This window comes from Diabrotica virgifera, chromosome 2 (genome assembly GCF_917563875.1).
Source record: "Diabrotica virgifera virgifera chromosome 2, PGI_DIABVI_V3a".
In the NCBI taxonomy this organism is placed as follows: Eukaryota; Metazoa; Arthropoda; class Insecta; order Coleoptera; family Chrysomelidae; genus Diabrotica; species Diabrotica virgifera.
Window position 1 is genome coordinate 242,468,673 of NC_065444.1, and position 25,314 is coordinate 242,493,986.

Below are 25,314 nucleotides of genomic sequence, written 5' to 3' on the forward strand. Positions count from 1 at the left end.
ACTTTCCTCCCTTGTTATACAAATAGCTATTGCGTATATCGTTATGCAAATTGGTTAATAAAGACTGTAAATGCAAGATAAAATCTATTTATAACACTTAATATGTCTCTGTAAGTTGGAATGATATGAAAAAGTTCAAATTATATTTATGCTCGTTTTGTAAGAAGTTTATTGACCGTTAACCTACGTTATTTTTAACATTTTACTTCAGGCACAACCCCCTCGGCACGTATTATCTGAATATCTTTTCCCAAAGGCGAAATAGGATCATTAAGGCAAACAAAAAAATATTGAGACAAAGAACTTTTCCAAACGGTCTCCTTTAATTTAGACAAATATGAAAGAGAAGAACTTGTATAGGATCGCACAACATAGAAAGTCCCAATACAGTTTTTTCTCTCGTTATAAGTAATAAGCGGAGGACGTAAAAGGAATTTAAAGGAGCTTTGTTATGAAGAAATATGGCGCACTTTTCATTTTTAATGGGAACACCTATGGCTGGGAATATTAAATAAAATGCTACGGATGGGCTATTTGTTTTCATAAGAAAATTTTCGTATAATGTGCTAGATGATGCTGTAGTCGTAACGAATGGAATATTGGTTTCTTTGGTGATTTACGTACGTCAAATAAAAACTTAGTAGATACTAAGGAATTTCAGAGTCTGAGTTAAGTTCTCGGTAACGTTTTTTGATCTTTTGTTAATAAATTGTAATAGTTTGTAATCTTCTGCCATGAAAACGATGACTTGATCTATCCGATCACGACAGAAAATGCCTATGTGCACTGTCACTGTTTGCTACAATATTAAATATAAGAATATGATACAGTACGTAAATCGTACAGATGGACATAGGGAATATACATTGACAGAATTGTGGCAACTTCGCTAACCTGTGTTAGTTGAAGTTTTTAGAATGAATAGAATAAGTGAGTGTTGAAGCAAGGCTGTCCATAAATAGATCAAAAACAAAGTTTATGATTATTGAGTTAATAATTTAAATTTACTTTTTAAAATAGCTATTAATTAAATGGCCCCTTAAAGGCATTAATAATTGGCACTATTATTTAAAAACCAATTTCGAAACTAAATATATTTTCCATTCCCTTGGGCCCAAAATATTTAGCTTCTACATTGACATATTTTGACGTTTATTTATGTCGCTAATGCATGCCCCTTAATGCTAACAACCAAATTGTCATTGAGAGAGCTTAGTTGCCACAATGGACTCAATATAAAACAATGTATGTATATATGTATCTAAATATATACAATGTATGTTCCCTATGTCCAGCTGAACGGTTTACGTACTGTATACATACAGGCTGTTTAGTTTTTAATTAGATATATGCACTATTAATGGCAACACTGCTTCCCCGCTGCCCACGTAATGTCGTGCTGATTCATTCAGTCATTCGCCATTCTACAGTGGCAAGGCAACTTATTCTCATTAGCAATGTTGCCAATTTTAGCGCTTCTATCATTAGGGTATATCTAAACAAACACTAAATAGTTTATATATGTCGCACCCCGACTTCGTTATTTGCCATAACCCCGAAATCACAAACTTTTCAGGAAAGCAAAACAGGCCTTTATGTGAAGTCTTAATTATTTTTCTCTGCAACTTCCTATCCCAGTTAACTAAATTCTGCGTTCATATTGATTATGTGTGTAGCTATTGAATGCTCCTATTATTTATCTTTAGTTATTGACCTTGAAATTTACTCTTAAAATATGATAAGGCGCCAGTGTTAAGGCACCTATATTCAAAATTCAAGGATTAAAGCATATCAACTTGCCTTATCACAGATGGCACTGACACAGGTTTTACTTAAGTGATTCTTCTTGGGTCACAAATGCATTATAACGTCTTAGGGCAATATTCAAAAATGAACGGTACTTACCACACATCCACTCTCGACCACAGCGTGATGCAAAATGGTTTGTGGCGGGCTTGCTAATGCTGGTTGGACCATAGCCGTAAAAGGTAATAACGACACAGGTGCAATATCTAGATTGTAGGAAAACTAAGTTATATACATCTCTGCTACACGTCATCATGCGAGGAAGAGTAGAGGGGAAAAAAGGCTTGGGGAGAAAGAAGAAATCTTGGCTGAGGAATGTCAGAGATTGGACTAACCTCAGTGTTGAACACATATTTTACGTTACAAAAGACAGAAAAGCCTTTAAAAAAGTGATCGCCAACCTTTGTTAAAAGACAAAGAAATAAAAAAAAGAAATGGAAACAATAAATTAACTAGTAAAGCCTTCGTGTAATCTACAAAACAAATCATAATTGATATATTGTGTTCCCTCTCTTTTTCTGTTATCCCTCTGGTGTGTAATATCTTCTTACGTGTTTCTTTTGCTAGTACGAATCAGGGATATCTTCTTATATTCTTCTAAGTTATCTTTCGGTTGTCTTAGGAAGTAGAAAGTTCTGTAGCCATTCAGTGACTATACGTAGCAGGATTTGGCTTTCATGAGGAATAAGGGCAATGGTTCTATTATTGCTGTATATGGTTAGTGTTCCTTTCTTATGAGCAGGGATAAAGATTCACCTGTGGTCCATATCATGTTGCACATATCCAGTATTAGATCTACGCCAATCTCAAGCATTGCTTTTAGAGTCTCTACTGGTATGACATCGACCCCTGGGTTTCTTTTGTTTCATAGTTGACTAACAGTCTTCTCTATTTCTGCTCATAAAATGATGGTTCTGCCTCTATAACTGCATATTTCTTGTGTTCAGAGTCTGATACATCTTCTGAAGTGTCTTTGTATAATTCTGAGCAGTAATTTTTGCAAGATCAGTATTACAGAGTAATAAAAATATAGATGGAAACGCGTGAAGTAGAGTTAGTCGGTATAGATGAAATAGAAGAAGATAAGTGGCGGATTTCGAGTTAAAAATATTCCAATGAAACTAAAAGGGTATTTCTAGAAAACTGACATTTCCCAAATCTACTTAATGTACTGACCTGAATGTTTGGCAGTTAAAAAGAAAGAGAACTAACGAATTCATATGGCGGAAATGATATTGCTTAAAAATGAGATAGGAAATAGCCAAATATGTATGACGAGAAAGCACTCAAATAGTGCTAAAAAAGATAATTGAAAATAAGAAAAAGTAAGTTACATTAAAAATAATTTTTGTATTGCTTTGTACTAAATTTTTTTCTCGGCTGTATATTGTAATATTTCTGTATTATAAATAGGCCTGTACCCCGCGTACCAAAAGAAAGTTTATTATTAGCAAGCTGAAAATTTGTTAATAGCTAAACGGTGTCTATTCGGACAAACTTTGATGTATGGGAACACTGGAACAGGGGAAGTTTTAATTGTGGAACAGGTTACAGGTTTCGAGCGTCAGACTACGAAAACGTCACATGTATTTTGTCGGATAGAACTTCTAATTGATTTGTTACCCTTTCATTAAACTCTAATGCAAAAATCAGACTGCTATTTACTAAAAATATAATTCCTGTCATTTAACACCTTCTTCGTGTCGGACTTATTAAAATGCCCAACATATTTGTCGGTCAAACATTTTTTCATATATTATACAGGGTGTCCCAAAAAGATCGGTCATAAATTATACCAGACATTCTGGAGTCAAAAATAGTTCGATTGAACCTAACTTACCTTAGTACAAATGTACTCATAAAAAAAGTTACGGCCCTTTGAAGTTACAAAATGAAAATCGATTTTTTTCAATATATCGAAAACTATCAGAGATTTTTTATTGAAAATGGACATGTATCATTCTCATGGGAGGAGAATCTTAAAACAAAATTATAGTGAGATTTGTTCACCCCATAAAAATTTTATGGGGGTTTTGTTTCCTTAAACCCCCCCAAACTCTTGTGTACGTTCCAATTAATTCATTATTGTGGTACCATTAGTTAAACACAACGTTTTTAAAAGTTTTTTGCCTCTTATTATTTTTTCTATAAGCGAGTTTTTATCGAGATGCGGCTTCTTTTTTAATATATTTACATACAAATTTTATGGGGGTTTTGTTCCTTTAAACCCCCAAATGTTTGTGTACGTTCCAATTAAACTATTATTATGGTACCATCAGTTAAACACAGTCTTTTTAAAAATTTTTTACCTTTTAGTCTTTTTTTGATGTCACCTTTCATCGAGATGTGGCTTCTTTTTCAAAATATACCCAAAAATGTACATTATAAATAAATTTTCAGATTATAACAGGTCTCTACAGGGTGTAACAAAAATACAGGTCATAAATTTAATCACATATTCTGGGACCAAAAATAATTGGATTGAACTTAACTTACCTTAGTACAAATGTGCACATAAAAAAAGTTACAGCCCTTTTAAGTTACAAAATGAAAATCGATTTTTTCGAATGTATCGAAAACTATTGGAGATTTTTTATTAAAAATAATGGACATGTGGCATTCTTACGGCAGTAGCATCTTAAGAAAAAATTATAGTGAAATTTGGACACCCCATAAAATTTTTATGGGGGTTTTGTTCCTTTAAACCCCCCCAAACTTTTGTGTACGTTCCAATTAAATTATTATTGTAGTACCATTAGTTAAAAACAATGTTTTTAAAACTTTTTTGTCTCTTAGTACTTTTTCCAAAAATCAGTTTTTATCGAGATATTTCGAATAATTGTCAAATCCACGACATATTTGTTTATGGTTAAGTACGATTATGGAGACTTGGTAATAATATGAACATTTATTTATGATTTACATTGTTAGGGCTATTTTGAACCATATTAAAAAAGAAGTCACATCTCGATAAAAGGTGCCTTTTCGAAAAAATACAAAGAGGCACAAAAGTTTTAAAAACACTGTGTTTAACTAATGGTACCGCAGTAATATTTTAATTGGAACGTACACAAACATTTGGGGGGTTTAAAAGAACAAAACCCCCATAAAATTTTTATGTAAACATATTGAAAAATAAGCCTCAACTCGATAAACACTGCCTTATCGAAAAAATACTAAGAGGCAAAAAAGTTTTAATAATATTGAATTTAACTAATGGTACCACAATAATAATTTAATTGAGACGTACACAAAAGTTTGGGGGGGTTTAAGGGAACTAAATCCCCATAAAATTTTTATGGGGTGCCCAAATTTCACTATAATTTTTCTTTAAGATGTTCCTGCCATAAGAATGCCACATGTCCATTTTCAATTAAAAATCTCCAATAGTTTTCGATATATCTGAAAAAATCGATTTTCATTTTGTAACTTCAAAGGGCTGTAACTTTTTTCATATGCATATTTGTACTAAGGTAAGTTAGGTTCATTCGAACTATTTTTGGTCCCAGAATATGTGATTTCATTTATGACCTGTATTTTTGTTACACCCTGTATAATCGTACTTAACCATATACAAATATGTAGTGGATTCGACAAATATTCAAAATATCTCCATAAACACTGCCTTATCGTAAAAGTATTAAGACGCAAAAAAGTTTTAAAAACACTGTGTTTAACTAATGGTGCCACAATAATAATTTAATTGGAACGTACACAAAAGTTTGGGCGGGTTTAAGGGAACAAAACCCCTATAAAATTTTTATGAGGTGCACAAATTTCACTTTAATTTTTTTTAAGATGTTGCTACTATAAGAATGCCACATGTCCATTTTCAATAAAAAATCTCTAAGAGTTTTCGATATATGAAAAAAAATCGATTTTCATTTTGTAACTTCAAAGGGCTGTAACTTTTTTTTGTGCACCATTGTATATAGGTAAGTAAGGTTCAATCAACCTATTTTTGACCCCAGAATCTGTGGTATAATTTATGACCAATCTTTTTGGGACACCCTGTATACAGTTTGCTATTGAATAAACTTAATAGCAACCTGCTAGTTTTCACAATCATAAACTTGTCATGATTACACGTTCCACAATTAAGATCACTTTCTACAATTAAAACTTCTTCTGTTCCAGTGTTCCCATACATCAAAATTTGCCCGACTAGCCACCGTTAAGCTAATAACAAATTCTCAGCTTGCTATTAATCAACATTTTTTTTGGGTCGCGGGATCCAGGCCTAGACGACGGTTCACATCATAGTATCTTTATACATTCCTGAGCAAATTTAATACCAGTTTCCTATAGAGTCGATACCATCACACACGGTATTCGCTCAGTCAAAGATCAAAGTTAGTTAGAAGGGCATTAGGACGGAACAAAAGAAAACATTAAACACGTTTCCCGTCTGAAAGCGAAACAGAGTCATCTGGCAATACTTCCGTCTATTCCGTTGTTACACCTTTTCGGGAGCGTAGAGAGAAAACACGGGCAGTTAACCGTAAAAGCAGAAACATTCAGGTGAGTCAAAAAGCTCTTTCCAGAACAAAAATGACGATTGTGAATGTGTGTTATATAAAAGTATAGGGCGGTTCGACACCCAGATGCCTGGGAGATATATTCTTGTTGTTGTTTAGGTCATAGAAAGTTTTGTTTGGACCTAACTACCTTAGTCGGATCGCTAAGCTCAGAAAAACTGACTAGTGATTTTAGTAGGTAATTTTTTTGTTTTTTTTTTGCCAATTTTGCCAAAATTGCCAAAATTTTTAACTATTTAGTAATTATTAACAATTTAGTGATTATTTTTTTTTTCAATTTTACCAAATTGGCAAAATTACTTAGTAAAATCACTAGCCAGTTGTGTCTGAGTTTAGCGAACCGACTATAGTAATTAATCTGTACAAAAAAATGATGTACAGTTATACAAAAATAAATTGATATAAAAGAGGGGCGTAATCGCCATCATTACATTGTATTACTCTGACGACCCGTTTTGCTGTCTACAATTTGCACAGCATCATCAGGTCGCGGTTACAAGTATACTAAATGGTGGCGAAACAAGGAGTGATTTCTAAAGCCTTCACTATCATACCTTCTTGCTCAATTTCTGCTAATAGGGAACTGATGGAAAGGATGGATTATGCATCATAGGTTAGCAAATCTTAGGGGAAGTTCTTGAGGGTGGGGAAAGTGGCGAAGGACAGTTAACAAATCGGCAAAAACAAAACAATAGTAAAAATAAGATTCTCTTAATCAAAGTTAAAAAGTACTAAAACAAATATTTATTTTCTAATCCCTCTTTAACATAATTTTAAACTATTTGTTATGTCTCGTTCTATGTGTTCCTGTTTTGTTCAGCATTGATTTTATTTTATTTACCGCAACAATTCATAGAAGATAACTTTTTGATAATTTTTTATTGAAATTTCTATTTCTCTTTCAATTTTTAAAGGTTCATTCCATTTCTGCCAATCTTTTAACTTTTAACTCCATTTTATCTCTTAAAAAGTACTACTACACTTTAGAAGACCAAAATTAATTATTTTTTTCAAGAATTTTTTTCTCATAACCTTTCTTAAAAATGAACATAAAACTTTTTACATATTGGCGAACACCCCTGATGAGGTGTTCGCCATAGACACTTCATAAAAGAGGGGACATAATGCACCCTTGACGCACTGCTCGTTCTATTTTTATGTAATTGGTGTTTCCGTTGTCTGTTCGAATGCATCTTTTGTTGTTCCAGTATGTATTGCTTATGATATATATCGTGTCCGTCCAACGCTACTTCTTTTAGCACCTCAATCAATTTTTCGTATCTGATGTGGTCGAAGGCCTTTCTATAATCGACAAAGCACACATACAGCCATTTTTGGACCTCAAGATACCTTTCTACCATCAGTGACAGTGTATTCTGGGATAATTAGTTGTGATTTTCACAGTTACCTTCATTAATTTTATTGCGTTACTTTCCATAATTACGTAATTATTGTCACAATCATTTATTTAACTTGTTCTCTTCCGGTCTGTCTATGACCACTGTCCTCAACTTAAGGCCAAACATTTAAGAGCAATGATCTTAACACTTTTGTCAAAATTGCACAACCATAGTTAACTTAACATCAATTAATTACAATTATCACTTACTAACTTTTCTGATCCTAACGTTTTCAGTCCCACAATAAATTAAATAAATTAACAATTAACACATTGTAATAAATATAAATCTTTAATGAATATAAATAAAACCATTAAGTATACACGTTAAGTATTATATTAGAAAAAAACAAAAACCACGTCATTCCAGAAAAACTTGAACATAACGGTCGGCAATATGAAAACAAAAAAGATGCTAATAATGGCTTTGCAAACTTTTTCACTAGCTCGGTGTTATCAATTGTACCATATAACAGCAATACATGTACGATTAGCAAAAAACACCTGGTGGGTCATTCTTTTATAGGCCAGTAATTGAAATTGATATATTGGAAATTATAAATACTTTCAAAAATAAGATATCTACGGGACTTGATGATGTACCACTGTTCTTGTTGAAAGAATGGTCTGATAAGATCGTCGTAACTGAATTAATAAACTACTCTGTATCCACAGGAACATTTCCAAATATACTAAAGATGGCCAAGTTAGTTCCAGTTTACAAAAGAGGAAAAAAAATCTCCTGTCCAACTACAGAGGAATAACACTTTTAAGTGTCTTTGCAAAAACATTTGTATTTACATATGGCTTGTTCTTTGGTTTATCGCGTGCATTTGACTGCTTAAAACCGGAGTTTTTGCGTGAAAAACTTGAGGCAGTTGGTATCAGAAATCCAGTGAATTCTGGGATACTCTCATATTATGTTTGTAATCGTCCGTTTTACGTTGCGATAAGCAATTATATATTCTGATATCTTTCACAATAGCCTAGGAACTCCTCAAGGAGGAATATTAGGTCTACTACTTTTTCTTCTATATATTAATGGCTTACCATAGTATTTTAGAGAACAAAAAAACCTATTTATGTATGCCGATGACACCAGCATAATAGTTTCCGCAGAAACTTTGGAGCAAGTAATTATAAAAGTAAAATATTTAACAGGGCGATTCAAGGAGTGGTGTGATAGGAATGGATTGGTTGTAAATTTGAAAAAACCAAGATTGTAAACTTTTCATACGGTGAGAGAAGAACGACCCAACCCGTTTTTGAACTTAAAATCAGTAACATAGATATGGTAGTCAACACAGCAACATATACATCATTTTTGGGCACAGTTATAGACGCTAATTTAAGTTTCCATAAACACATAGATCATTTATGTAAGCAGCTTAATAAGACGTATTTTGCGATAGCGGCATTAAAAAATGATATGCCATCAAGTACATTGATCTCTGTTTACTATGCGCAGGTATATTCCCGTATCGCGCAGAACATCATTATTTGGGGCCGAGCTTCCGAAAGTATGCGCATCTTTCTCTTACAGAAGCGTATTATCAGACGAATTTTTAATATAAATTATCGTGACAGTTGTCGGGAAGTTTTTAGAAAAAAAAATAATTCTTACGGTACCTTTCATTTGAGATTCGCAGATGACATCGTTCTTATATCTGATCATATGGATGATCCAATAATAATGTTGAACAAATTATATTACGCGTCCTTAGAGGTCGGACTAAAGATTAACATCAACAAGACTCAAATAACGACTAATCTGGTGCTAAATCGTAATATTGTTGTTGATGGAATGGATATTGAGCACACTGCATCTTATAAGTACTTGGGACATGAAATTTGGTTGGAACGAGATAACCAGACGTGCGAACTCCCACGTCGCATAGGATTAGCCTGGGCAGCGTTTGGTAAACTGAACTATGTATTTAAATCGGACTTGCCCATATGCCTCAAAAGGAAAATCTCTGACCAGTGTGTCTTGCCTGTACTTACTTATGGAGCCGAAACATTAACACTAACAAAGACGGAAGTGAACAAGATTCGCGTAACTCAGAGGGCTATGAAGCGCCAGATGTTGGGTGTCTCCCTGAGAGACCGAATCCCAAACGAAGAAATACGCCGTAGAACAAAAATAACAGACGCTGTCGAAAAAATCGCGTCTCTTAAGTGGAATTGGGCAGGACACGTCGCCAGATTGCCAGACAATTGATGGACAAAACGTATTGTCGAGTGGAGGCCGCGAGAAGAAGCACTACGGAGCAGAGGACGCCCACTAACCAGATGGGCCAATAATTTGAAGCATGTTATCGGTAACTGGATGCAAGCCGCACAAAATAGAGATAAATGGAAAGAGCTGAGGGAGACCTATGTCCAGCAGTGGACGCGTACGGGTTGATAATGATGACGGTACCTTCCGTGTACATATATATAAACTGTTAACTTTTATTTACCAGAAGGTTGAACTGTTTAATAAAAATAGCGATCTTCATTCACACTCTAAGAGGAATTGTTACAAAATTCGTTTGATGAAATGTAACCATGCCGGTTTTAAAAAATCCCCTCACTATACTGGCCCTTCTCTATATAATAGACTACCGCTGAATTTAAAAAATCAAAATAACTTAAGAAAATTCCAAAAAGAGCTGAAAGAGGATTCATCCAAGAGACAGCCGGGTAGTCGCTGACATGAGAGTATTGTATTATTTTTGTTTATTTTTTTTATTTTAAATGTACAAGCGATTTGTGTAATTTTTGTACTTTATTATGTAATATTTATTATGTAATTCTATATTGATTTACCTTCGTACATGTATGACACAAAAGGTGAATAATTTATTTATTTATTATTATTGTTATTATATAACATCACGATTTTTTTCTTTCAATACAAACCAAATATCTAGCACGGATTTGTTGGCTGTCTTTCGCCGCTTTTCCCCACCTTCAAGAACTTGCCCAAAAATTTGCTAACCTATGCAGCAGAATTCATCTTTTCCACCAGTTCCCTGTAAGATTCTCTATTGAGCAAGATGGTATGATAGTGCAGACTTTAGAAATCATTCCTTGTATCGGCATCGTTTAGTACACTTGTAATCATGACCTGATGAATCTGTGAAGATTGTAGACAGCGAAATCGGTCGTCGAAGTAATACATCTCTAGTATTACTAGTAGTACGTCTCTCTTTTATTTCATTCGCAATGAGCTCGCGTATGCAACCCATTCAACATTTAAATTGATATATTTTATAATTCCTAGTATTCAATGTACTTTAATTATGTAATAAAGAGAAAGTAGAAAATAACTAACTAGCTCTAACTTGTCTTTTTTCGTTGATTTGTTTTTTATTGGCGGCTGAAATAGGCAAATATTTTTTTGTCCGCCATTTACATAACTCAGTTTGTCTGGCTTCAACTGTTGACTCAGAATGCTAATAAGTTCCTCCGTCGCAATCCAGTCATGTTCGTTTATAAGAAAATGCACGGGGATTTCTTATACTTGCAAATTTAGTTCGACATCGTAGTCGTTTGATATGTAAACATCGGTGAGTTAGGTATGCGAGACCAGACGGGGCGACTGCAGTACACTTTTCATGTTTTCAAAAGCTTCGAAACTTCGGCTGCGAATAGAGTATAGTTGCTTCCAAAGTTTCGGGTCTCAAAACTTGCTTGTTTAAATAGTAAATACGTAGTTATTAAGACTTTGTACTTACTTAAGACTTTGTACTAGGCTGTTCAATAATTTTTGCGGTTCGGTAATAAAAACACAATTTTATGGTTTGAAATACACTTTATTATTCAGTATAGTCTCCCTCAACATCAATGCACTTGTTCCAACGAGATTTCAATTTATAAATTCCATCCCTGAAGTGATAATCTGTAAGGGTTGATATACAGCGTGTCTACTAAAGTTGGAAACATATGGGAAACTTTTTTATTATTAATTTTACGAAAAAAAGTTATTCTTTATAAAAAGTTCTGCATGTCCCAAAACCTAAGATTCAATCATCAGATATCAAATTTTCTCAATATTATACGAGGTATGTAAAAAAATATTACTTTCGGTCAAGGGTAAAGTACTTTTATTTCTCTCAATATCGAAAATTATTATGATAAAAAGTTGTTTGGAATTTAAAACTAAGATCAAATATGCAATTACATGCTCCTAATTGAAAAAAAAAATTTCTCAAATTTATGGATACCTAACATCGTTTTTAATTATTACAAATATGATAACTCTTTTATTATTCATTTTACGAAAAAAAAATATGCTTCATAAAAAGCTCTGCATGGTCTAACATCTAAGACACAAACATGATATATCAACTTTTATTAATTTTGTACGAGGTGTGTCAAAAATATGAAATTCGCTCAAGATTATAGTATCTTTATATTTCACAATATTTCAATTAGAAGGATGTAATTGCATATTGAAACATAGTTTTTAATTCTAAACAACTTTTTTTAATAACCATTTTCAATATTTTGAAAAATAAAGGTACTTTACTTGTGAGTGAAATTCATATTTTTTGACATAACTCGTATAAAATTAATAAAATGTGATATCTGATGGTTGCATCTTCAGTCTTAGAAAGAATACCTTTTTTTTCGTAAAATAATAATAAAAGAGTTATCGTATGTGTAATAAATAAAAACGAAGTTAAGTACCAATAAATTGGAGAAAAATTTGAAAAAATATTTTTTTCGATTAGAAGCATGTAATTGCATATTTGATTTCAGTTTCTATTTCCAAACAACTTTTCATAATAAGAATTTTCAATATTGAGAGAAATAAAGGTATTTTATTCTTGAACGAAGTTCATATTTTTTGACATACCTCGTATAATATTGACAAAATTTGATATCTGATGATTGAAGCTTAGGTTTTAGAGCATGCAGAACTTTTTATAAAGAATAACTTTTTTTTGTAAAATGAATAACAAAAAAGTTTCCCATATGTTTCCAACTTAAGTAGACACGCTGTATATAATCAAGATATTGAGACAGATGTAAGTCGCTAGGGGCTAAATCTGATGCACACGGTGGATACTCCAACACTTCGAACTTTAATTCATGGATTTTAGCGATTGTGAAAGTGTCCATACGACAAGGTGCATTGTCCTCATGAAAAATTATCTTTTTCTTCTGCAAATAGGGTCTTCTTTCACGAATTTTTTCCTTGAGCTGGTCTAAAAGATAACAATAATATTTAGAATTTATTGTTTTACCAGTTTTCAGGTAATCCACAAACAAAATTCCTCTCGCATCCCAAAAAACTGCAGCTCGCACTTTTTTGACCGATTTATTGACACAAGGTTCACACCACTCCTTAACCTCTTGTTTGGATTGAGTATCATGGTGATAGATCCAAGTGTCGTTCATAGTGATGAACCGACGCATAACATCTAGTAAAATAAAATTACACTACATGTAAATCAAAATGTAAATTCGTACAGGTTGAAACAAATTTTATATCAAAGTTTAGGTGGGTACAAAACATATTTTCAAGAAAGTATCCAAATCATACAAGGGGGTCATTGTTTAAATAATTAAAAAGGGGTCATTTTTGCAAAAAAAATACTTTTTTAACTGCTGAGGTCACTCAATTACCAATGAAGGTCTATTGGATTTTTTTCTGCAAAGTTGAAGGGTAAGTGTTTCTCATAAGTCTTACTAAATTAAATTTGACCCCCTATTTATTTAAATAATTATATATTAAACTTTATAAACAAATTTACAAAAAAATTATTTTTAGCGTTTTAAATAAGCACTATAAAATATCTTATTTTACAGATTAAGTTGCGCTATGTTATCAATATTAAGCAAAAAAAAATTGGTCGAAAAATATTTATAATTTTTTGAGATATTGAATTTGTTATTAAATGTTACTATATTTTAAATTGCAAAAACGCGGTTGTTGCCAAAGAAATATGCACCTGTATTAAATCTTATTATTTTTATTTTTATGTATATATTTGATAAATGTATTGATAAATTCAAATTTCAATTAAACTTCCCCCTAAAATGGCATTTGAAAATTATTCAAATTTGTTTATAATTTGTTTTTTTAATAACGTCGCGGGGATTAAATATTTTGAAATGCCGTTTCCATAATTGTGTTCCTGGGAATTTTTCACTAATTAACAAATTTTTTTGTCTTTTTTTCCTCTTCTTTTTTTTCTTGGAGTTATATTATTACGGGCCCTTTTAGGGTTAAGTTTCATTAAGAATGTCGAATCTCTAAGTTGTAGATTCTAGACATAAAAATATTAAGATCAGTTTAAAATCACTTAAATAAAATGTGGCTACTTACCGAGTTACAGGGTGTTTTATTTAAAAATTTAAAAATTATTTTTACCAATTACTTTCAAACTATTTGACGTATCCTTATCATACTTGGCAGAAAGTGTATGTACTATACAGTCTACTAAATTGTGATTAATAAAAGTTTCTAGCTGCTACCAGAGGCGTACGACAGGGGATAGTTAATGGTTGACCCTTCCCAAATTCTACGCCACTGAGGGAATTACTATTTTAGCGAAATTTTTCGATTCTCCAATACTTTCTATTTAAATAATATACTCTTTACTGGTAACGATTAAGTCATTAGTTTTCAAAATATTGGACGTTAAAAATGAAACGGCATAGTTATTTTGATTCATTCATTCATTCATTTTAAACTTCCAATATCTCTCAAACTGATGGCTTTATCAATACCAACAAAGTTATTTACATACAAAGTATTGGAGAATCGAAAAATTTCGCTAAAATAGTAATTCACTCAGTGGCGTAGAATTTGGGAAGGGTCAATTATTCACTATCCCCTGTCGTACGCCTCTGGCACTAACTAGAAATGTGTATTAATCACAATTTAGTAGGGTGTACAATAACCACACTTTCTGCCAAGTATGATAAGGATACGTCAAATAGTTTTAAAGTACTTGGTAACAATAATTTTTAATCTTTTAAATAAAACACCCTGTAACTCAGTAAGTAGCCACATTTTATTTAAGAGATTTTAGTTAAATCTTAATATTTTTAGGTCTAGAATCTACAACTCAGAGATTCGACATTCTTAATAAAATTTAACCCTAATAGGGCCAGTAGTAATGTAACTCCAAGAAAAAAAAAGAAGAAGAAAAAACGACCAAAAAATTTGGTTAATTAGTAAAAAACTCCCAGGAACCCAATTATCGAAACGACATTTCAAAATACTTGATCCCCGCGACGTTATTAAAAAAAAATTATAAACAAATTTGAATAATTTTCAAATGCTATTTTAGGGGGGAGTTTATTTGAAATTTGAATTAATCAATACATTTATCGAAAATATATATAAAAATAAAAATAATGACATCTTAAGCAGGTGAATATTTCTTTAGCAACAACCGCGTTTTTGCAATTTAAAATATAGTAACATTTAATAAACAAATTCAATATCTCAAAAAATATTATATATTTTTGGACCAATTTTTTTTGCTTAATGCTGATAACATAGCGCAACTTAGTCTGTAAAATAAGATATTTTATAGTGCTTATTTAAAACGCTAAAAATAATTTTTTGCAAATTTGTTTTTAAAGTTTATATACAATTATTTAAATAAATAGGGGGTCAAATTTAATTTAGTAAGTCTTATGTGAAATATTTACCCTTCAACTTTGCAGAAAAAATCCCATAGACCTTCACTAGTAAGTGAATTACCTCAGCAGTTAAAAAAGTATATTTTTTGCAAAAATGTCCCCTTTTTAATTTTTTAAACAATGATCCCCTTGTATGATTTGGATACTTTCTTGAAAATATCTTTTGTACCCACCTAAACTTTGATATAAAATTTGTTTTAACCTGTACGAATTTACATTTTGACTTTTTCCTTTCCTTTCGCGTTCGTTTCCTTTCGAAATCGCTCGAAATGTTGTTAAGTAAGTAGCATGCGAATGTGTTTTTGTTCCATTGTTAGTGAATGCGGCACCCATTGTGAACACAGCTGTCTGAAACCCAATTCTTCTATCACAATATAGCTTACACTGCATTATGAGATGCCTAGGGCTTCTACTAAATAACTTTTAGTCACTAGACGATTTTCCGTTATCATGTACTGTATTTTTTCTACGATTTCTGGTGCGATTGCTGGTTTTAGACCTTCTTGATGTGAATCATCTTTAAGTCTTGTACGACCTCGTTTAAATTAAGCAGCCTTCCTGCTTAATTCTAAAATGTTGTTCATTTATGTACGACTGTAAAAGTTGTGAGTGCTGTTTGGGCAAATACTTTTTAACTTATGTATTAACCCTTCTTACCAGATTTTATCGAGAGCCTGTGTAGCATCAACGAAGGCAGCTGAATAGACTTTCTTTTCTTCTTGCGATATTTCGATAATACTTGTGATTCTGTTCACTTGGTCAATGGTTGAGTGCTTATTCCTAAACCCGAATTAACTCGAAGTCTTTGCCTCAATAATGGGTTGAATTCTCTTGAGGAGAAGATTCTCAAACAGCTTCAGTATCCCAGGTAGCAGGGATATCGGTCTGTATGATGAAACCTCATGTGATGGTTTTCCTGGTTTAGGAGTCATAATGACTTACGAGTCATTTTCCATATCATTGGTACATATTTTATATCTAAATACAGCATTAATTAGGTTTGTTAGATTTACGATAGTTTTTCGGTGAATATTTTTCAGCAGCTTACCCGTAATTAAATCATAGCCCGGAACTTTCTTCGTTAATATTTTTCGTTATTTCTACAGGTATCTTTTGGTGTAATAAGTGGAATTTCTTCTTCTAATCGAAACATGAAACATATAGACCTGGATCCCACGTAACAAAAAAAGTTGATTAATAGCAAGCTGAAAATTTTTTAATAGCTTAACGGTGTCGAATCGGACAAACTTTGATATATGGGAACACTGGAACAGGTGAAGTTTTAATTGTGGAATAGGTTAAAAATTTGGAATGTCAGACTACGAAAACGTTCTATGTATTTTGTCGGACGGAACTTCCAATTGATTTGTTACCATTTCGTTTAACTCTCATGCAAAAATCAGACTAGTCTTTATCACCAACTGGCTGGACATTTTAATGAGTGGAACACAAAGGACATGTCAAATGGCAGGAATCATTTTGGTTAGTAAGTAATAGAAGTCTGATTTTTTTCATGAGAGTTTAATGAAAGGGTAACAAATCATTTGGATGCTCTGTCCGACAAAATACATGGGACGTTTTCGTAATCTGACGTTACAAATTTTTAAACTGTTCCACAATTAAAACTTTCCCTGTTCCAGTGTTCCCGTACATCAAAGTTTGTCCAACTAGACACCGTTAAGATATTGACAAATTTTCAGTTTGCTATTAATCAATTTTTTTGGTACGCGGGATCCAGGCCTAATAGGACAGAGTGAGAGTCTGAGGTGGTTTTTTTAGTAATAAGAAACATAATACGTAAAAACTCTTCTGTTTTAAGATAATAGCACTAAAGTTAACACTCTTTATAATAAATTTGGAAAAATAAAGCGAACGGATATACAGTTGAGTCCGCGAGTCTTTACCCGTGCGTCATTAATACCTGGCGAGATAAAACACATACTTTTTATCTAGCATCATTCTTTTCCACGCATGAAACTCATGACAAACCAGCTGCCGTTTGTTATTAAGTAAAAACACATGTTATTTTTATGAACCAAATAGACTCAGTGCATTGAAAAGAGATAGGTACAAAAAAAGACGATTCGGTATGTTTTCATATTTTAAGCACAATTTGTTTGACGTTTCTGCTTTGTTTACTTTTGTGGCTGTCAGTCAGTTGAATTTTTTGCGGTTTTTGTCGAATTTTTACGTCTTGAAGTTTCTTTATATTACACAAACAGTTGTTTTCACAACTAATTTTATATTGGGCTTTGAAATTTTAAGGTAAATAATTATATTTTGGCAATTAATATTTAAAACATACAAAGCTAACGTCATTCACACAGTAAAGAAATGATTGTGTTTAGATTTCCGTCAAAATGAATAAAATAACAAAAATAAAATATGTTATTGAATTTTTTTATAAATTGTATATTTATTTATTAATCAATAATAATAAAAGAATTTATTAAGCTACTTCAAATGTGGCTGTAATTCTGCACAAAAATTTTGAAGCAAAACTTACATTTGACATTCTATATATTTGATAACGTCAAATTTTATAATAAAACCCGTAATCGGAACAGTAGCCACTTTCTGTCAGTTGTTGTTGCGTGAAATAGATTTCCGACTTATTTCGTATGCTTTAAATGATGACGCACGGGTAAAGACTCGCGGACTCAACTGTAAACAGAATCAAAACAAATAGTAAAACCTCTAGGAATGTGCAAAACAACAAACCACTGACAACATTTGATGTGATTCGCTGTTCCAGACTGGTGATCGAGTGTTTTTTAATTCCGGGCCTTTGTGGTTCTACTACCCACGCCTGATACACATATCTCGATTATCTATTTACCTCATTCTACCGCATATATCGGGACATGGCGCGGTCTATTTATACTTTAGTCGCATTCGTTTAATAGTGTTTTAATTAAGGCTTATTTCGAGTTGGGGTTGCCATGTTTGATTTGGCGCTGAGCAAAGCAATTATATTGTTCCATGCATAAATTTGCTCCCGGCGAATGAATGCATCTACTCGATGATAATGATAATGTCAGAGTGAATATTTTCTGCATTGAAAATGCATTTATAATGTAGAGAAGAGATAAGCAGATATGAATTCGGTTATGAACATTTTTATATACTCCCAATCAATATCTGACTAAACTTTTTGAATTATTTCCTTTAAAATATCTATAAAAGACGACTAAGTGCCGACGAAAGTTTATAAATGTGGATAATGTACTAATTACTGTAGCAGTTAGAAAAAAGAAAACAGCAAAATAACACAAGCAATCCAGCTAAACTATATCAAGGGGGTCAAGATTAATAGCAGTATCATAACTAAACGGCTTATCAGAAAAATGAAAAATAATGCGAAATAAGTAGAACATCACAACAACATTTAAAGCAACCAACCCAAACCTAAATCCAAACACAATAACACACAGGAGAGGTCAAAGGACTGCATATGTATCTCTGTATCTGTAGAGAAGGTAGGACGAGTAAGTCTCACAGCGCTTAGGCCGCAATTGACCCATCGTGCCTCCTCCCAAGGGGTTGTCGCCCTTAGCTAATTGTCCATCCTGCCATTTTCAGGAAGGTGGACAAATCACCAGAGAACATCTCCCCTATGTCGGCAGGTGTAGGCTAAGCCTCGCCGAATGCATAATATTGTCATATCGACGATAACTCCGGACATTAACATAGGACATGCTTAACGGTTTCGTCATATTGTTCACACTTCCTGCAGAGAGATGTGTCCACTAGTCCCAGTGTATGGAGGTGTTTGCTTAGTTAACAATGGCCAGTTAAAAACCATCTGTCAAGCGTAGGTTTTTGCTGATCATTCTCAAGTACTTTTCTGATGCTGACTTCCGAAGGTTCCTTAGTGTTACCTTGGCAAGTCTACATCCTGTCCCTTATTCCCATATTTTCACGGTTTGCGGGTGGGAGTGCGATTGTTGTAGTTGAGCAGGCAAAAAGATCACCAGATACTAAGAGTCTTAGGCCTGCTGCCTTCCTAGCCAGCTGGTCGGCAATGCGGTTGCTTTTATTTCCATTTTGTCCTGTAATCCACCTTAGGATGATGTTGTTACCATCCGAAGCTTGGACTAGTGACTCATGACACTCCATTACTAGCCTATGTTACTTGATCTATTCAGGGTTAGTAGCCCTTTTCTGCTATCTGTGCAGATTATTAGGGTTTTATCTGCTATATCTTGCCAGGTTATCTCTTTTATTCTTTTAGTTGCAAATCTGAACTACGCTGGCATTTTTGCCCATACCCCATTTTATACTAAGGTTCAGTGATCTGGTGTATATCCCGCATCCTGAGCTTGGCACGTTTGACTTTCTACGTTGTCTTGTCTCGACTTTGTAGGGTTTGTCAAAGACAAACGTAGGTTTAATTGAGTCGCTTCTATGGCCTCCACGCAGCAGGGGTTGTGTCTCTAGCTTACCCCGCCAGAAACGACATCTCAATTGTCTCATTCCTACGTCAAGGTGTGCACCCCCTGAGAGCAATCGCATCATCGTTATCAGCTACATCTCTTTGATATCTGCATAGAGCTTCTTTCTTCTTCTTCACGTGCCGTCTCCTAATCGGAGGTTGGATATCATCATCACTATCTTTACTCTATCCACCGCTGCTCTAAAGAGTTCTATAGAACTGCATCTAAACCAGTCCCTTAAATTCTTTAACCATGACACTCTCCTTCTTCCTATACTCCTTCCGCCTCTTATCTTTCCCTGTATTATCAGTCTTAGCATTTCATATCGCGGTCCCCTCATTACGTGTCCCAGATATTGTAACTTTCTTATTTTTATTGTGTTTATTATTTCGCATTCTTTACCCATTTCTCGCAGTACTTACGTCTTCGTTTTCCTCTGTGTCCATGCTATTGTAAGCATTCTTCTGTAACACCACATTTCAAATGACTGTAGCTTATTTATGTGTTCTTGCTTTAATGTCCAGATTTCAAGTCCATATTGTAGTATCGAGAACACGTAGCATCTCAAAGCTCTTGCTCTCAGTTCTAAACTAAGGTCTTTGTTGCAGAGAACTGTTTTCATTTTTACAAACGCATTTCTTGCTATTTCTATCCTGGTCCCTATTTCTGTTGTTTGATCATTTTTCTCTGAAATCCAGGTTCCTAGGTATTTGTATTTATCAACCCTTTCTATCGGTACATTTCCCAAATGTATGCTTGTTTGTATGTTTGTTTTCTTAGTTATTATCATGTATTTGGTCTTTTTTATATTCATTTTTAGTCCATATTCTTTACAGAAATTGTTTGTTTTGTTCAGTAGTAGTTGGAGTTGTTCAGCAGAGCTTGCTATAATCACGGTGTCATCTGCATATCTTATGTTGTTAATAGATCTTCCGTTAATTATTATTCCTTCACTTTGAGATAGCAATGCTTCTTCAAAAATGGCTTCACTATATGCATTAAAGAGTAATGGAGACATAATACATCCCTGCCGAACTCCTCTCCTGATTTCAATTTCTGGACTGGGTTCGTTATCTATTACAATTTGTGCTCTTTGATTCCAGTAAAGGTTTGTTATTATTCGTAAGTCCCTTTTGTCTATGTTTTTTGTCTTTAGAATTTGGACTAATTTTTCATGTCTTACTTTGTCAAAAGCCTTCTCAAAATCAACGTAACAAACATGCACATCCACATTCATGTCCATGCATCTTTGGGCTAACACATTAAAAGCAAATAACGCCTCTCTGGTTCCTAGTCCGTTTCTGAACCCAAACTGACTATCATCTATTCCTTCTTCTAGTTTTTTGTTTATACGACCATGTATTATTTTCAAGAATAATTTGAGAATGTGACTTATTAATGATATTCTTCTGTATTCACTGCAATCTTTAGCGTTTGTATTTTTAGGGATAGCACAAAAGGTTGAGAGTAACCATTGTTTTGGTATGTTTCCTGTTATGTACACTGTGTTAAACAAGTCTACGATAATGTCTATGGTTTCATCATTTATACATTTTAAGCTTTCTACTGGGATTTGGTCTGGACCTACTGCTTTACCATTTTTGCTGTTTTTTAATGCCGATGTAATTTCTTCTTTTAATATCTTCAAAACCGTATCATCTTCTACTTCGACTTCCATCTGCTCTGTTCTATTGTCTTTGAACAATTCATTTATGTATTCTGTCCATCTCTTTAATTTTTCGTTAGTACTCAACACAAGTTTCCCATCTATATCTTTTAGTATTCCCGGTTTTCTTTTTCTGTTGATCTGCGTTAATTCCTTAATTTTTTATGTGTGTTGAAATTATCATGTTTTTTCTGGTGTTCTTCTATTTCTGCGCATTGTTCTTTTAACCACTGTTTTTTAGCCTGTTTAATTTTGGATTTTATTTGTTTATCCACATTTTTGTACATCTGATTATCTTTGTTTTTATGCTGACGTCTTTCTTCCATTAAAGAGCAATGCATTCCTGCATAGAGCTGCATGTACAAAATACCCTATGAAAACAACAATTTATATGTGAGAGAAACTTCAAAACCACTAAGCTTCACGATTAGCGAGCTCGAAACATACATCAAAAACAGCGATTTCTACAAATCACAGATGTGCAAACATGCCTGAGACAATGAACGTACACGCACAGTGGAAAGATGCATCAATAATCATAAAGGGGAAACAGATACGAAAAAAAGAAAAATCAAAAACAACAATCATTAAGAAAAATGTGTAGGAAATCCAATAGCAAAATGCTGCAGATTTTGGTACTTACAGCCATCACAGGCAAGTACAGTGGAACCCCGATAAGTCGGCCACCGATAACCCGGAAGTCCGGCTAACCCGGACCGACTTTTATTAGACAAACATTTCATCAATAAAAATGTATGTTATATAATATGTGAAAGATAATGGGTATTTGTGTAATTTGAACTATAATATAATTTACGATAGTAAAAATGACTCATGGCACATGACGTTCATTGTCGTCTTATCGGAAATAACAGGCAGCTGTAATACCCTTTATTTATTTCAAACTGTCTTAGTATTGTTTAAAAAAGACTAAAAAACTATTAAAAAGTTGTTTTTGAAACAATTGTCTTAGTCTTCACTGTTATTAAATAACAACATCGTTGCGATTGAGACCGTATTGTGTGTAGTACAGTCGTATTGTTCGCTTCCGTTCTGTAATCGTTCGTAAATCTATTCATATTTTGTGTTTGAGTGTTTTTTTGTCTACGTAATGGCAATAAAACGTAAAAATGTTGTAGTTACAATGGAAAAGAAACTAATTTAGAAAGCGTAATTGAAAATGCGTAATAGGGATGTTCACAAAAAATTAAAAAGTCATTTCAAACATGTAAAACGATTAAGAAACACCGTAGGAATAATTGTCCAAAATTTCAACAAAATTGAAAAAGCCTTTCTATAAAAAATCTTTATTAGAAATCTAGCATTATTTTAAATTTCAAGAACACTTCTCTATTGGCCTGACGTCACTAGTTGCATACCCCAAGCGCGCGCCATTCTCAGAGTGTTACTGTTTACCTGTTTGACGTTTCAGGTCATTTTATTTTGTTCTCTTCTTGTTTTATCAGGGTTAAAGTGGAGTTTTATAGTGAATTTGTTTAGTTTAAAGTGGATAGACTATTTCTAAGGACATATTTTGGGTTTTACAAAAATAAACAAATAAAATGGAAGAAGGTTTTCAGAAAGCCGATTCGTATAAACTACCGACTGAAGTGTAGATGTAACAATGGTGTATGATTTATTGGCATCTTGTAAAAAAATAAATCTACCACAGCTTTACTGAGTGTATATTCCATATAATTTTCCATGTCTTCTTTAAGCTAAAAAAATAAATGCTTAATACTCCACAAAAAAAAATAGAGAAAGTTGTATGCATGCATTGTACGCATGCATATTGTATACATACATTGGCTGGTTATTTCTTTACCTTGGTTAGGTGTATTAAAAATATTTTTATTCTTCTTCATGTGCCTTGTCCGTTGTGGACGTTGGCTATCATCATGGCAATTTTAATTTCATTTGAGGCGTTTCTGAATAACTCGATCGATTTTTGTCCAAACCATTGGCGTAAGTTTTTAAGTCATGAGTGTCTTTTCTTCCGGGTCCGCGTTTGCTCTCTATTTTACCTTGCGTTATCAGTTGGAGTATACGATATTTATCATGCCTCATGATATGACCGAAATATTTAAGATTTCGTTTCTTACTTGTAAAAGAGATTTCTTTTTGTTTTCCCATTCGACGCAGTACCTGTACGTTGGTGTGGGTCTCCCAGGATATTTTGAGGATACGTGGGTACACCCACATCTCGAATGCCTCTAGCTTTTTCATTAATGTTTCCATTATTGTCCAGGCCTCTGCGCCATATAGCAAGACCGGAAATAATAACATTTTAGCAGCCGCATTTTTAGTGGGAGAGATATTATGTCGCAATGGGTGAAAATATTTCTCATGCATGTTGTTAAATGTTGCTATGTCCTTTTCAACTCTAGATCTTATTTCGGTTGTTTCGTATTTCGAGTTGACAACTATTCCAAGGTAAAAAATATTTTTGAACTTGGGTATTATACATTTTCATTTCAACCAATCTTTTCAATAAATTATTAATGATTTTAATATAATATAAATTCATACCTACATCCACATGTAGTTATTTCAAGGTTTACTTTTACTGTATGTATTATTAGAATTCCGTTTTTAGGAATATCCCAGTTTAAGGAATACAAATTTGAGGTCCCGAAACTTTTTCATTTACTCTTTAAGGGGGTAGGTGCAAAATCTTGGTCCAATGCTATTTAAATTCATTCATTTTTTCGAATCCTGAGAAAACTAATAAGTATTTTTGAAAAACGTAAATGCAGAAAGAACAATTACATTATTACCAAGGGCCGAAAGTCTATGGAAAACTTCTATAATGTTTATTTTATTAAGTTAGTTATTTTAAGTTCTAGCTGCAAAAAAACCATTTCTTTTTCTGTTTTAAATTGGCTGGAACGGTAATAAAAATCTTGTCAGAACTGTTTTTTGATGTATTTACACACCCAGGAACAAAACACCACTTATTTGGCTTTATTTTTAATAATTAAATACGTAAAAAACTGCGCACATTCAAATATACTGAGTAAATAAGTATACAAAACTAGTCGTCGATCAAAGATGTTACGACTGCTGACGTCACAGACCGTAGCCTCGCTGCAGGGTACCGTTTTTCTAGCCTCCAAGAAAATCAACATTATGAACTCATTTATCTTAAAAAATATACATTTTTAAACAGTTTTATGATTGTTACGTTTTTATATACCTTGTAATCTATTGAATTTAACTATATTTAAAAATTAGTGAACATCCCTATTGATACGTAATTTAGATGTGTACTCTGCATATACAGGGTGTCCCGGAAAATAGTGCGTTCCTTTAAGGTATGGAGAGAATACACAATTTGGAACAAAAAAGTCCTATACCATTTTTTTCTAAAGTTAACCGTTTCCAAAAAAAAAGTTACCATTGTTTTCCATATACCTGTATTTTAATGTTTGGAAATTTTAATAAACTGGCAACATCGTACGCACTACGGAATAATAACAGATAATAAGAACTCGTTTGTGATTTACAGTATTTAAAATAATCCAACCTAATAGTAGGTAATACTTATGTATTTACTGTTTGTTTACTAAGATTATTTTCTTTTGAAATGTATTGGAATACCTATTGCATAATTAATTTTAAACGAATTACACATCTTTTAACATAAAAAAAACATATTTTAACTGAACTAGTATTATGTATTTTTAGTAAGGTTTAAATATGTCGAATGCTGAGTATTGCTGAGGGCTTTAACTGAATTTCATAGTTTTAATAGTTTACAGTGAAACTTAAATACACCAGAGAATGTCTCAGTAATTTGTTTACTTGTGAACTGAAATA